The sequence below is a fragment of the Cryptomeria japonica genome, chromosome 2 (assembly GCF_030272615.1).
Source record: "Cryptomeria japonica chromosome 2, Sugi_1.0, whole genome shotgun sequence".
Taxonomy (NCBI): domain Eukaryota; kingdom Viridiplantae; phylum Streptophyta; class Pinopsida; order Cupressales; family Cupressaceae; genus Cryptomeria; species Cryptomeria japonica.
This window is the reverse complement of record NC_081406.1, coordinates 44,322,579-44,336,607: the sequence shown is the minus strand read 5'-3', so window position 1 is coordinate 44,336,607 and position 14,029 is coordinate 44,322,579.

Here is a 14,029-nt window from a genome sequence, read left to right as displayed (position 1 = left end):
AATTAAGCATTGTTGATATTTAGAAGATTGAAGTTGTTTGTTGTTAAGTTGTCATAATAGTTAAACCGGTTGATGTCAAGTATTCTTATGAATATTGATCTTGACTGAGATAAGTTTACTTTGTAAGATTGAATTTGAGTTTGGGAACTTTATATCAGTTTTTCAATATACTGATTCACCCCCCCCCTCTCTCAGTATTCTATTGGATACTTATTCTTTCATCATACCATCACAATCAAGGGGACCATGTCTCCAAGCAATTGCTCTTTGACTCACAAATTGTTGAATATTTTATAATTGCTTGTCAATCTTCCCCAATGGTTCATGAGAAACTTGTGTTGAAGATTCATCCTCATCATGACAAGCATAAAAGGAAGGATTCTCAAATCTTAGGCAAAGTAGGAGTTGGATTTATAAAAGAGGATTCAATCAATCTCCTTAGTGAGAATAAGTCAATACACAACTTAGGCTCAACACTTTTAGATTTGAGCCACAGGAAGCCATGAGTCTATAACTTTTTCTCATAGATATATTGGATTGGTAAAACAGGTTATGAAACTCATACATAAGCACAAGCCCCGACAACACACAATTGATCTTAGGAAATAAAGAAGGAGAGCTCTAGAGGCAAAGTTAAATGATTATATTTATGATTTAAGTAATTAAACTATGTATTATAACAATGAAATAATCAATTAACCACCTACTTAAGCAATATGAGCTAAGAAAATGATGATTAATAATGAATGCAAGTACATAATAAGATGAATTTTAGAAATTGATGTCTCTAAATCTGAAACTTATATGCAATTAAACTTAGATCCAAATATTCATGTCAAAAATTATGCAAGCAACATTGAGTTCGTCAAAATGAAAAGAAAAGGGATTATTGTTCATTACTCTAAACATACAAACTATTAATGATTTTCAATCCTCACATTCATTTGAGAACAACCAATTAGGCTCAATTTCAGTCCCTTGGGAGAGCTAAGTACTTAGATCAATTGTTCTCTTTTTTATTTAATATGATTGGATATGAAATGTGTTGGCATTTGCATGAAGATTGCATTAATGAAATGTTATGTTGTCTTTGATGTCAATTAACCAGTAATGATGTTATAATATTATTTTGTAACTGGTAGGAAGAGCTAGTGAAGGGAACTGCAACCGGTAGGTGAATTTGTGAAGGAAACTAGTATTGCTAAGAAGAAGTGAGATCAACCAGTAAACCCTACCTATTGATATGATAAACCCTAACCAATGAAGTTTGGTGAATTGGTTGTATTGGTTTATGATCTTCTGATGAGCGGTAATGATTATGACACGTATGCATGTTGTATGAGAAGAGTTTCAAATAGTTTTTGGTGCGTTGAGATAATGGTTTTTATCTTGGGAATGAGCAAGTATATTGCATGTAATTCAAATTGCATGATGAGTTACAGAGTTTGATGAAGCAGTGATCAAGGAGCGGTCGAGGCTATCTTGAATGATGTACAATGATTATTATGTAATCCAATGGTCATACTTGAACCGATTTGTTTGTAATCTCTATGAGAATTAGGTTTGTGTTGTGTTACCGACCTAGTGATTTGTTTATAAGGTTGATGAGCTGTTTTGTTTCAGAGTTGGCAATTCGTAGTTGAGAGTGAGAGTGTGGTTGCCGAACTGGATGATGTATCTGTAGTTTGTGTAAAGGAAGATAGGAGCATGAAAAGGATTTGAACAAACAAGTGTAGTGCTATTCAAACAGATCAACAAACCCTTGTGTTTTCTAACAATTACAACAATTAAAATCCCCTAATTGGGTAATCTCTAACAAGCTTAGTGTTATTCAAATCCTCTAACCAAGTGGTCCATTAGCTTGGATTTCAAATCCTCTACCAAGGTTACTCTTCACAGGGTATTTCTTCTAATAGGGATTATATTCAATCCCTTAACCAGGTGGTCCCTAACAAGATTAGTTCTTAACATGACTTTTTGTAAAGCTTTAACAGGCTTGGCTCCTAATAGGGTGAACTTCAGAAGAGTTCAGAATACTTGTGGGTATTCATCCCCACTGTGGTTTTTCCCATTTGGATTTCCACGTTAAAAATATTGTGTCAAGTGGTGAATGTTTTTGTGGTTATGTTTACTATGGTTGAATTGCTTAACTGCTAAATCCACTTTGATATGTTATGTTAACCGGAAGCAATATAAAATGAGGTTTTACTTATGTCAGTATAGTATTTGGATGTTTGTGAGTTTCAAGTTGTTTTACTGTTAATCTATTATAAAAGTCAACAGGTTTAACTTGACAGTGATATTGCATTTGTAGTTCAGTGGTTTAACTTGTTAGTTTAGAGTTTGCTTTGAGAGGTTGATTTTGAGATTGGAAAAAGTTTATATCATTTTTCTATCTACTGATTCAGCCCCCCCCCCCCTCTCAGTAGTTGACTGGATCCTTATTCTTTCATCATACCATCAATTGCTATCAGAGCTTCTCAGGTCCTCTAAGGTCTAAGCCTAATAGCTTGAGGTAAAGATCTTGTAGAACATGATGAAGAAGGAAGGTCCAAAGTTTAATAGAGAGAACTACAAGATATGGAGTGAGAGAATGAAAATTTATATTAAGAGTCTAGGAAGTCAATACTGGGAACATGTTGGTGCTCAATATGTTGCACCTAGTGGGATTATGACTGATGATCAGAAGAAAGAGAAACAAGAAAATAATCAAGCACTGGAAGCTATTATCAGTTCATTGCTTGATGCAGAACATGTAGATGTCCACGGTCTGGAGACTACTTATGAGGTATGGAAGAAACTTGAAGAGATTTATAGTGGTGATGAACATGCGAAGATTGCCAGAGAAGAGAATCTAAGAGGAAATTTTGATGACATGCGGATGGCTGAAGGTGAGAATATTCAATAGTATGGTCAAAAGATAAAAGTGTTAGTTGGTGAGATCAAGAGTGTTGGTGGTAAAGTGGAAGATGCCACAGTGGTTATCAAGGTGTTGAGAACCCTTCTACCAGTCTACGTTATCCGAGTTGCAGCCATTCAAGAGCTAAAGTCAATTGACAAAACTAAGGTACCGCTTGACTCCATCACTGGTAGGCTTACTGCTTTTGAATTAAATGGTTATGATGGTAGTGTTCAGAAATCTGAATCTGCATTTAGAGCTTCAGTTTCTAACCCGTCTATGAGGAAAAGTAGAGATGTGAGTCACAGTTATTAATCGAGATCCAGCAGAGAAGTTGATGATGAAGATAGTTTGGTTGAGCTTGAAGCATTGTTGGCCAAGCGGTTTCCCAGAGGTACCGATAAGTACAGAGGTAAATTACCTTTGAAATGTTTTGCATGCAACAAGATTGGACACATTGCAGCTAACTGTCCTAATGATGACAATGAGAACAAGCAAGAGAAGTTAAAGAAGTACAAAGGAAAAGGAAATAGAGATTGTCCTATTGCAGTTGATGGTGGTATCACTGATGAGGAATCTGAGGGTGATTCTAATGAAGACATTGTTTTTGTAGCCATTAAAGAGGAGACATCTGATCAGAAAGCATTAGTTTATCACATGGATAATTTCGATGATTGGATCATTGATAGTGGTTGTTCACATCACATTACCGGTGACCGGAGCAAATTTCTTTCTTTGAAGGAATTTGATGGAAGAGTTGTGAGATTTGGTAATGACTCACCCTGCATGGTAAAAGGTAAGGGAACTATTTCTCTTAATGGTAAGAGCAGTGCAGATGATGTCTATTGGGTTGAAGGATTAAATAAAAATCTTTTGAGTGTTGCTCAACTCAATGACACAAGATATCCATTGGAGTTTAAGAATGGTATTTGCAAAATCTATGGGAGAAAAGGTGAACTGATTGCAATCGGCAAGAAGACTAAAGGTAACCTGTTTCACCTAAATCATAAAGTCAACAACTATTTAATTGCTAAAGTAGATAATAGTTGGCTTTGGCATAGGATATTTTGTCATATAAATTTTGATAACATTGTTAAAGTGAGTAAGTCCAAGACAATGAGAGGTTTGCCTCAGTTGGACAAACTAGCTAATGCTCTATGTAAGGATTGTCAGTTGGGAAAGATGACATCCTCAACTTTTAAGAGAATATTTTTCAGTGGAACATCTGTTAGATTTGGTTCATACAGACCTCTGTGGACCAATAAGGACTAAAAGTATTCAAGGTGACATATATTTTATGATATTCACTGATGATTGCTCAAGAATGATGTGGGTCACATTCTTGAAGGATAAAACAAAAGCATTTAGTAATTTCAAGGCATTCAGGGCCTTATCTGAAAAGGAGAGTGGTAAGAAGATAAACTATTTGAGGACTGATCAAGGTGGTGAATTTATTTCTGTGTAATTTACTAGATATTATGAAGAAAATGGTATCAAATGACAACTTTCTACACTGAGGACACCACAACAGAATGGTATTGCAGAGAGGAACAATCGGTCAATTGTTGAAGCTACTAGAATGATGTTGATACAAGGATGTGTATTAAAAACTTTTTGGAGAGAATTTGTTAGCACAACTGTCTACACTATGCAACGGATATTGGTTAAAAAAGGTAAGGATATGACTCCTTATGATTACTAGTATGGTAGATCACCTAATGTCAGTTATTTCAAGATGTATGGTAGTAAATGTTTTATTAAGAGAGGTGAATATGTTAGTAAGTTTGAGCCTAAAAGTGATGACGGTATATTTCTTGGTTACTCCACCAAGAGTTAGGCCTACAAATGTTATAACAACTGGACACTAAGAATCATTAAGAGTGTTGATGTTTGAGTGGATGAGTATCCTGAAGTCTCAGGGGAAACCAGTTTGGAGAAAAAGGATGAAGATCCTTGCACTCTGATTTTGGAACCAGAACTGGTGAAACCTGAAACTGGTAAAGAGAATGTTGTTGTTCAACTGGAACAGGTAGATTTAGAAGAAGATGATGATAATGAAGAAGAAGAACCTGAAGATAATGATCATGTTATTCTGAGGTATGTGAGACTCAATCACAATCCTGACCAGAATATTGGAGATAAGGATGTTGGAGTGTTAACCAGAAGAAGAATTAGAGAAAATTCTTGCATGATCTCCACTATTGAGCCTATAACTATTAAGGAATCATTTGGAGATGATCATTGGATTAAATTTATGGAGGAGGAGCTTGATCAAATTAAGAAGAACAACACATGGACCCTAGTACCTAGATTGGTGAATAAAAATGTGATAGGTACTAAGTGGGTATTCAAGAACAAACTAAATGGAGATGGTGTAGTAGTCTGAAACTGATGGGATGGGGTTTGGGATAGACTAGCCTAGTCTATGCTCCTAGATCCTTTCCTAGGATCACGAGGTGTTCTAACCACACCCTAGGGTCTTTAGGACTTCCCCTACTTGTGGAATCCCTTGACCTTGCCCAATCCACCCACCAACAACTTGAATTACTTCTCCTAAGGTCTCACCTACTCATGAAACTCAACAAACCCTTACTTAGGCTAATAAGGGTTTGGATTACTCCACACCTTCTTAGGTCCTGCCAAGGATAGGATAGGTCTAGGACATGGTTATCCATGCATTCATGTACCCCCAAGATGTTTTCAACTTCCAACTCCTTACTAATTTCACTATTTTGTCTTTTACCTACAAAATAGGGCTACAAGGATTGTGCCCAATTAGGCCTCCTATCCGGACTTTTAGGGCTCCCTCTTGCAGATGATGCATTTGCTTGTGAAACTTCCCAAAATACCTGCTATTCATTTGGAAAGGGCTTAAGGATTTTCCTATTTTTGGGCCTCCAAGTGTCTGTACACTACCCTAGGTGAATTTTGGGGTTTTTAAGGGTTTTAAAGAGGGTTTTTAGGCCTTCCAGGGTCACAGTGTTGGTTTGTTGGTTTCACCACCTTGTCTGGATTGGTGGAAGCTCCCCCTTCTCACCAATGGTTCTCCATTCACCCCTCTAAAACTCCTCCAAAGGGTGCCTCCTCCTCTGTCCTTCCTTGCTCTCCTGGACCTCTACAACTTCACCCCTTCCTAGCCGGGCACTATCTAGTCTCGCCTAGGAGTGGGTCTCTGGTTGGCTTCCCTACATCTTCAAGGGCCCTGCTTACTTTGAAGTAATGTATAGGGTTTTTAATCTTGTTCCCCATGTTTTCATGGTGATTCTACAATGGGGAAAGGAGTTAATAACCCATTTTCTCAAAACAGTCCAAAACTGGACAATGAGAAGGTAATTTACAAAATATTTACAAACGCACCACACTTGCAAAATAAAACCTAATCTAAATGCTCACAATGGAAGTAAATACACCATATAAGACTCTCAACATAGTTTTACTCGAAAATCAATCCATTAAAAATCTTTCCTTACTCCATTTGTGCCGATTGGCAACAAAATAGCAGTCACAGTCAAATCACTTTCCTTGGGTCGTACAACAATTGACATCCAACCCCTTATCTTAGGGTTTGAAACTACTTATACTACCCTTTCCTTGGTCTATGTGCCCATATTAGGGTTATCCATGCTAAAATAAACATCTTGACCTACTAGGTGGAAAAGTTGCTTGACAACTTTGAAAAGTTGTCATGCAACTTTTGAGCAACTTTCTCAATGTTGCTTTTCTTGACTCCTAGACCCACATTGGGCTATCTTAAGGACACCACCATTATAAGAAGGACCATAAACACCTCAAAGGCACACATACCCTCTACTTTCAAGAAAAACTCAACTTTGACTTATGACCCTAGGACCTCAACTAGGACCTAAACTAGGACCAATGAGCACATGGCTCTTATTTTATATACAATGGCTTCTTAAAGAAGCAAGAACACAATCAAAATCAAATGGTGGGAGCCCTTTTAAGGGTTCTCTTTCACCATACTCCCCCTCTACAACAAAATAAGGAATTAGGGGAGTGGGAAGAGCCAGATAAATGCCAAGCTTCTTGAACTTGCTCTCTTCAACCCAAGTAGCTTCAGACACAGGTTGACCTGCCCACTTCACCAAGTGCTCCATGTAGACCTGGTGTCTAGTAGACTTATTCACCCTTGAATCCAAGATCTCCTCTGCTATGGGCTGCTTCACTTGAGGTAAGGCATTCACATCTAAGTCTTGCAGTACCTTGGCTTGATTCTCAGTCTGCCCTGCTATCTCCCCCTTATACATTATCAGATCAATAACATTGAAGACTGGTGAGATGGCTAAGTTTGAAGGAAGATCAACCTTGTAGGCATTCTCACCATATTTTGATAGAATTCTACAAGGTCCTACCCTCTTCATTTGCAGTTTAGTAGGCTTACCACTTTGCATTCTAGCTTTGCTCAAATGGACCATCACATAGTCACCCACTTTGAACTAAACCTCTCTCCTTTTCTCATCCACTTTTGCTTTTAGTTTTTGAGTAGACTCTAGGATGGCTTTCTTAGCCTATTCTTGGACTTCCTTGATGGTTTGAGTGAAGTCATCTGCTTGCCCACTCTTCATCTCCATGGAACCAAGTTCCCTGAGTTCACACACTCCCCTTGGATGTCTACCATAGACAACCTCAAAAGGACTCTTTCCAGTGGTCCTATTCACACTGTCATTATAGGCATACTCTGCTTGAGGAATGATTAGATCCCATGTCTGCCCATACTCCTTGGTTAGACACCTCAACAAATTTCCTAACACCCTATTGATGACTTCAATTTGACCATCAGTTTGTGGATGGTAAGCTGAGCTAAATGAGAGATTAGTTCCTAGTCTCCTCCATAATGTTTGCCAAAAATGGCCCATGAACTTGTTGTCCCTATCTGAAACAATGCTTAAAGGAAGTCCATGAATCCTTACAATCTCCTTAAAGAAGAGATGTGCAACATAGCTAGCATCATGTGTAGTTCTACATGGAATGAAATGGCTCATCTTGGAAAATCTATCTACTACCACATAGATGCTATCCATACCTGTCTTTGTCTTGGGGAGTCCTACTACAAAGTTCATGCTTATACATTCCAAATGCCTATTTGGGACCAGTAATGGTTGATAGAGACCTGCATTACTTGATCCTCCTTTTTCTCTTTTACACACACCACATTGCTCCACATACCTTTTCACATCTCTTGGCAACTTGGGCCAATGGTAGTACCTCTGTACTAGATCTAAGGTTTTGTTGACTCCAAAGTGCCCACTTAGACTACCATTGTGTTTCTCTTGGATGAGGTTTTCTCTCATGGATCCTCTAGGCACACATAACTGATTACCTTTGAACAAAAGACCATTTTGGAGAGTGTAATCTACATATTCACCATGGAAATGGTTCTCAAACTCCTTGCAAACCTTGTAGGCTGATAAGAAGTCTTCATCTCCTTCATAGAGGTCCTTGAAACCTTTTATTCCTATGCTCTGCAATTGTAATTCTTGAACTATCAACAACTTCCTGCTTAAAGCATCTACCACCTTATTGAGTTGCCCCTTTTTATGCTTGATGGTGAAGGTGAAGGATTGGAAGTATTCCATCCATTCCAAATTCCTATTGCTAAGATTCTCTTTAGTGTTAATGTAACTCAAAGCCTGGTTATCTGTGAACACCACAAATTCTTTTGGGAGTAAGTAATGCCTCCATTTTTTGAGAGACTGAACTAGTGCATACAACTCTAAGTCATAGGTTGAATACTTCTTCTTTACTTCATTGAGATTCACACTGAAAAATGGCACAGGTCTTCCCTCTTGACTCAATACACCCCCTACTACAATTCCACTTCCATCACACTCCAATGTGAATAGATTGTCAAAAGTAGGTAAGAGTAGGATGGGTTTTGTGGCTACTTCTTGCTTCAACAATTGGAATGCTTTATCAACCTGCTCAGTCCATTGAACTTAGTTTTAAGGCCTCCTTTTATGGTGTCAAGGACTAGTGCACATATGCCACTGAAGTTCCTCACAAAATTCCTATAGAATTGAGCAAAACCATGGAAACTCCTAACTTCAGTCCCTGTTCTAGGGGCAGGCCAATTCAAGATTGCCTCCACTTTGCTTGGATCCATCTTCTGTTGGCATTATGTGAACCAGCATGGCATTATGTAAACCGGCATGAAGACATAATGATATTGTATGTTGTCATTGATGTCAATATGGGACATAGTGTGAACCGGCACATGTGATAAGTGAAGAGAGAGGAACTGGCATATGTATGAGCCAGTTTATATGCCAAAGTGAAGCGGCATATTTGTTCAAGGTGAACCAGCATGTAGTTATGGGAACCAGCACATGGAAGCATTATATGACTATCGGTTGGTAGGTAGCTTCCACTTTGGATTTTCCGATTGGAGTACCTCAAGTCTATGTGACTCAATCGGTGATCTTTGTGTGATGAGTTAGCAGTATGATGAAGGACAGATCATGTTGCCACGTAAGCTCTATGTGCGTGAAGGATCTTGCATGAAGATGACTATTCCTATCTACCTTGAGAATGTGTGAAGTCTGTCAAACGGTGATAATGCGTGATGGGTTATCAGCCGCCATGAAAATGGTGGATAATGGACGATGGAGAATATCTTGAGATCGATTCAAGATTGTTTCATTTAATGCAGCATGATTCAACGGTCAAGATCAAACCGTTTGAATTGCTTAACCCAACAGGTTTAGGGTTTAGGGTTTTTGCTACCGACCTATATGTTTCCTATAAGGTTGATGTTGGGTTTCCTTCTGAGGTTGTTGGCAAAAGTTGTGAGTGTGTATCCAAGGAAAGTGATACGTGATTCTTGCCAGACCAAAGGAGAGAAGAGATACCTGCAAAGTGAATGTGCAGAAGGAAAAGAGGAGCCTAAATGGATTTGCATTAGCATTAAGTGCTGTTAATAGATCATTGTAATACCTGTTGATCTCTAACCACTTCAACAGTTGTAAAATCCCCTAACAGGGTAGCCTTAACTAGCTTGATTCAAAATCCCTTAAATTGGGTGGTCTTAACCAGCTTGTTTCAAATCCCTTAATCGGGTAACTTGAGGCTAATGAGTTCTGAGAACCTAGAGAAGCTTAGGAGATCCTTTCAGCTATTAAGTTCTTGAAATCCTCTAACAAGGTGACCCTACCGAGTTTAACCCTTAACTGGGTATCCCTTAACCGGGTGATCCTTAATAGGATCGGTTCCTACCAGAACCTATTGTAATGTCCTTAACCGAACAAGGCTCCTAACAGAGCGGACTTCTAAAGAGTTCAAAAAGCATCTTGTGGGTATTCATCCCCACCATGGTTTTTCCCAGTTGGGTTTCCACGTGAAAAATATGTGTGTCATGTGAAATGCTTTTGTCTTGTGATGCTTTGTTTTACCTGTTAAGCACATGAAGGTTCTATGTTTTATGCCTGTCTATAAAACATATTGAACTCATTATTGTGAAGATCTGATGGTCAAGTTTACTGGTTTATGCATGAGAATATAATGATACTGTAGTATTGATCTAAGAGGAAAGCTTATTGAGTGACCGGTTCATGACTGATTGAGCTATACTGGATGTTACCGGCTGCACTCTGCTTTACTGGTATCCCTGTTTGTCAGTCATTTGGAGCATTTGTTGTCAAATTGGTTTTTGACTGTATTTGTGTTTGTACTGATTCAGCCCCCCTCTTAGTACCAGTTTGGTAGTTGTGGTTCATCATTGACCTATCAATTGGTATCAGAGCACTCCAGGTCCTCTGTGTTGTAAGCTTAACCGCTTGAGGAAAAGATCCTAGTCAAATGATGAAGAGGGAAGGTCCAAAGTTTAACAGGGAAAATTTTGGTATATGGAAAGACAGGATGAAGATATTCATCAAAAGCATGGGTGTTCAACACTGGAGTTATGTTGAAAATGTATATGTTGTTCCTACAGGTACTCTCACCGATGACCAAAAGAGAGAGATATAAGAAAATGGGCAAGTCATGGAAGCCCTCATCAGTAGCCTATCTGACATTGAATTTATTGATGTTCAGGACAAGGCAAATCCCAAAGAGGTATGGGATGCTCTTGAAAATATCTATGGTGGTGATGAGCATGTAAAATAGGCTAAGGAAGAGAGCTTGAGAGGAAAGTTTGAAGACATGTGGATGGTTGAAGGAGAGACCATTCAGCAGTATGGAATAAGAATCAAAATAGTTGTTGGAGAAATAAAGAGTGCAGGTGGCAAAATAGAAGATTCCACTATGGTAAGCAAAGTCTTGAGATCCCTGTTGCCGGTCTATGCAATAAGGGTTGCTACTATTTAGGAGCTGAGATCAATGGAAAAGTCTATGGCGTCCTTGGATTCCATCATAGCCAAGTTGACAGCCTATGAGCTGAATAGTTTTGATGGTAGTGTTCAAAAGACAGAATCAGCTTTTAAAGCTTCTACTATACCATCCAAAAAAGGAAAAGAGGGAATCAGCTTTTAAAGCTTCTACTATACCATCCAAAAAAGGAAAAGAGGCTAGCACTAGTGGGGAACCTAATCAGAACAAAGAAATGAAGGATGAAGAGTTTTTGATTGAATTTGAAGCTCTTCTTGCCAGGAGATTTCCAAAAGGGACTGGTAAATACAAAGGTAAGCTTCCTTTGAAATGTTTCTCCTGTAACCGGATAGGACATATTGCTATGAACTGTCCTAATAGTGACAACAAGGATAAACTGGAAAGGTTCAAGAAATTCAAAGGAGGAAACCGGAGAAATTGTTTTGTGGCAATTGATGAAGGTGTCACAGATGAGGAATCAGAAGATGAAGAGAATGAAGACATTGTCTTTGTTGCTGTAAAGGAAGATGTGGTAGACAAGAAGGCTCTTGTCTCTCAGTTTGATGATTCCAATGAGTGGATCATTGACAGTGGTTGTTCTCACCATATGACTGGTGACCGGAGCAAGTTTCTATCCTTAGAGGAGTATGATGGTGGTGTGGTTCACTTTGGCAATGATGCACCATGCATGATCAAAGGCAGAGGGTCCATCTCTTTGAATGGAAAGAGTAGTGCTGACAATGTGTACTGGGTTGATGGTTTCAGACACAACCTTCTAAGTGTTGCCCAGCTAAATGACAGTGGTCTCACTCTGCAATTCAAGAATGGAGTTTGTAGAATCAAAGGTAAAGATGGTAAATTGGTAGCCACCAGCATGCAGACTAAAGGTAACCTATTTCATCTGAATGCAAATATAAGTACATGTCTTATGGCTAAGCTTGATGATAGCTGGATATGGCATAGGAGATTCTGCCATGTGAAATTTGATAACATTGTGAAGGCTAGTAGGATCAAGGCAGTTAGAGGGTTGCCGGTGCTAAGCAAACCGGATAATACCTTGTGTAGAGAATGTCAATTGGGGAAAATGTCTTCCTCAACCTTTAAAGGTAAATCTTTCACTGCTGACAACTTGCTTGATCTTGTGCATACTGATTTATGTGGTCCTATGAAAACTAGAAGTGTGCAGGGTGATAGGTACTTCATGATTCTCACTGATGACTGCTCAAGAATGATGTGGGTCACATTCTTGAAAGACAAGTTTGAAGCTTTTGGGAAATTCAAAGCTTTCAGAGCATTAGTGGAGAAGGAAAGCGGTAAAAGGATCAAATGTCTCAGAACTGATCAAGGAGGGGAATTCACTTCGTGAATTCAACAAGTATTGTGAAGAATTTGGCATCAAGAGACAACTGTCTGCCCCCTGGATTCCATAGCAGAATGCCTAGCAGAGAGGAATAACCGGACTGTGGTTGAAGCAGCTAGAACCATGTTGATCCAAGGAAAGGTTACTCACACCTTTTGGAGAGAAGCGGTGAGCACTATAGTCTACACTATGAACCGGGTACTCATCAAAAAGGGTAAGGACAAAACTCCTTATGAGTATTGGACCGGTAAGACACCTATGGTTAACTACTTTAAGGTATTTGGTAGAAAATGTTACATCAAGAGGAATGAACATCAAGGCAAATTTGAAGCTAAATGTGATGAAGGAATATTTCTAGGATATTCCACCAAGAGTAAAGCTTTCAAGTGCTACAACAACAGGACTCAAAGAATTATGGAAAGCATCAATGTAAGAGTTGATGAAACCTCTGAGAAGACTGAGGAAACTGACAGTGAGCAAGTTGTAAATGAACCGGTTGCAACCTTCCAAGAACCGGTTGTCAGTCAACCAAGTACCAGTAATAGTGTTCCTAAATCGATGAATGTTGATACTGATGAAGATGAGGATGAAGAAGAAAAGCAAGAAGAACTAGTTAAGACCATTCCTCAGTATGTCAAGTTGAATCATGATCTTAAGCATATCATAGGTGATAAAGATGCAGGAATCCTTACCAGAAGAAAGATCAGAGAAAACTCATGTATGATCTCTGAATTTGAGCCTAAGTCATTCAAAGAGGCTCATAAAGATGAAGAATGGATCAAGGCAATGGAAGAAGAACTTGACCAGATAGAGAAAAATGGTACATGGTCCTTAGTACCCAGACTAGAGCATAAAAATGTCATTGGCACCAAATGTTTGTTTAGAAATAAGTTGAATGAGGATGGCTCAGTGATTAGGAATAAAGCCAGACTGGTATGCAAAGGATATGCTCAAGAAGAAGGTGAAGACTATGGGGAAACCTTTGCTCCTATAGCCAGATTGGAAGGAGTTTGTATGCTTCTTGCATATGCAGCTTTTAAGATATTCAAGGTATATCAAATGGATGTAAAATCTGCATTCCTAAATGGTGTACTTGAAGAGGAGGTGTATATTGAGCAACCAGATGGGTTTACCCTATTTGAAGACAGTGACATGGTATGTAGGCTACATAAAGCATTATATGGTCTAAAGCAAGCACCTAGGGCATGGTATGAGCGCCTACATTCCCATCTTGTGAAGATTGGATTTGAGAGAAAAAGTGAAGATAGCAATATCTACTTGAAGTCTGAAGGAGATCAGATTCTGATCTGTGAATTTTTTGTTGATGACATCATCTTTGGTGGAGATGACAAGATGAGTCATGACATTGCTGATGAGATGAAGAAAGAGTTTGAGATGTCACTCATAGGGGAGATTAAGTTCTTCATTGGACTGCAAATCCAGCAGATGGA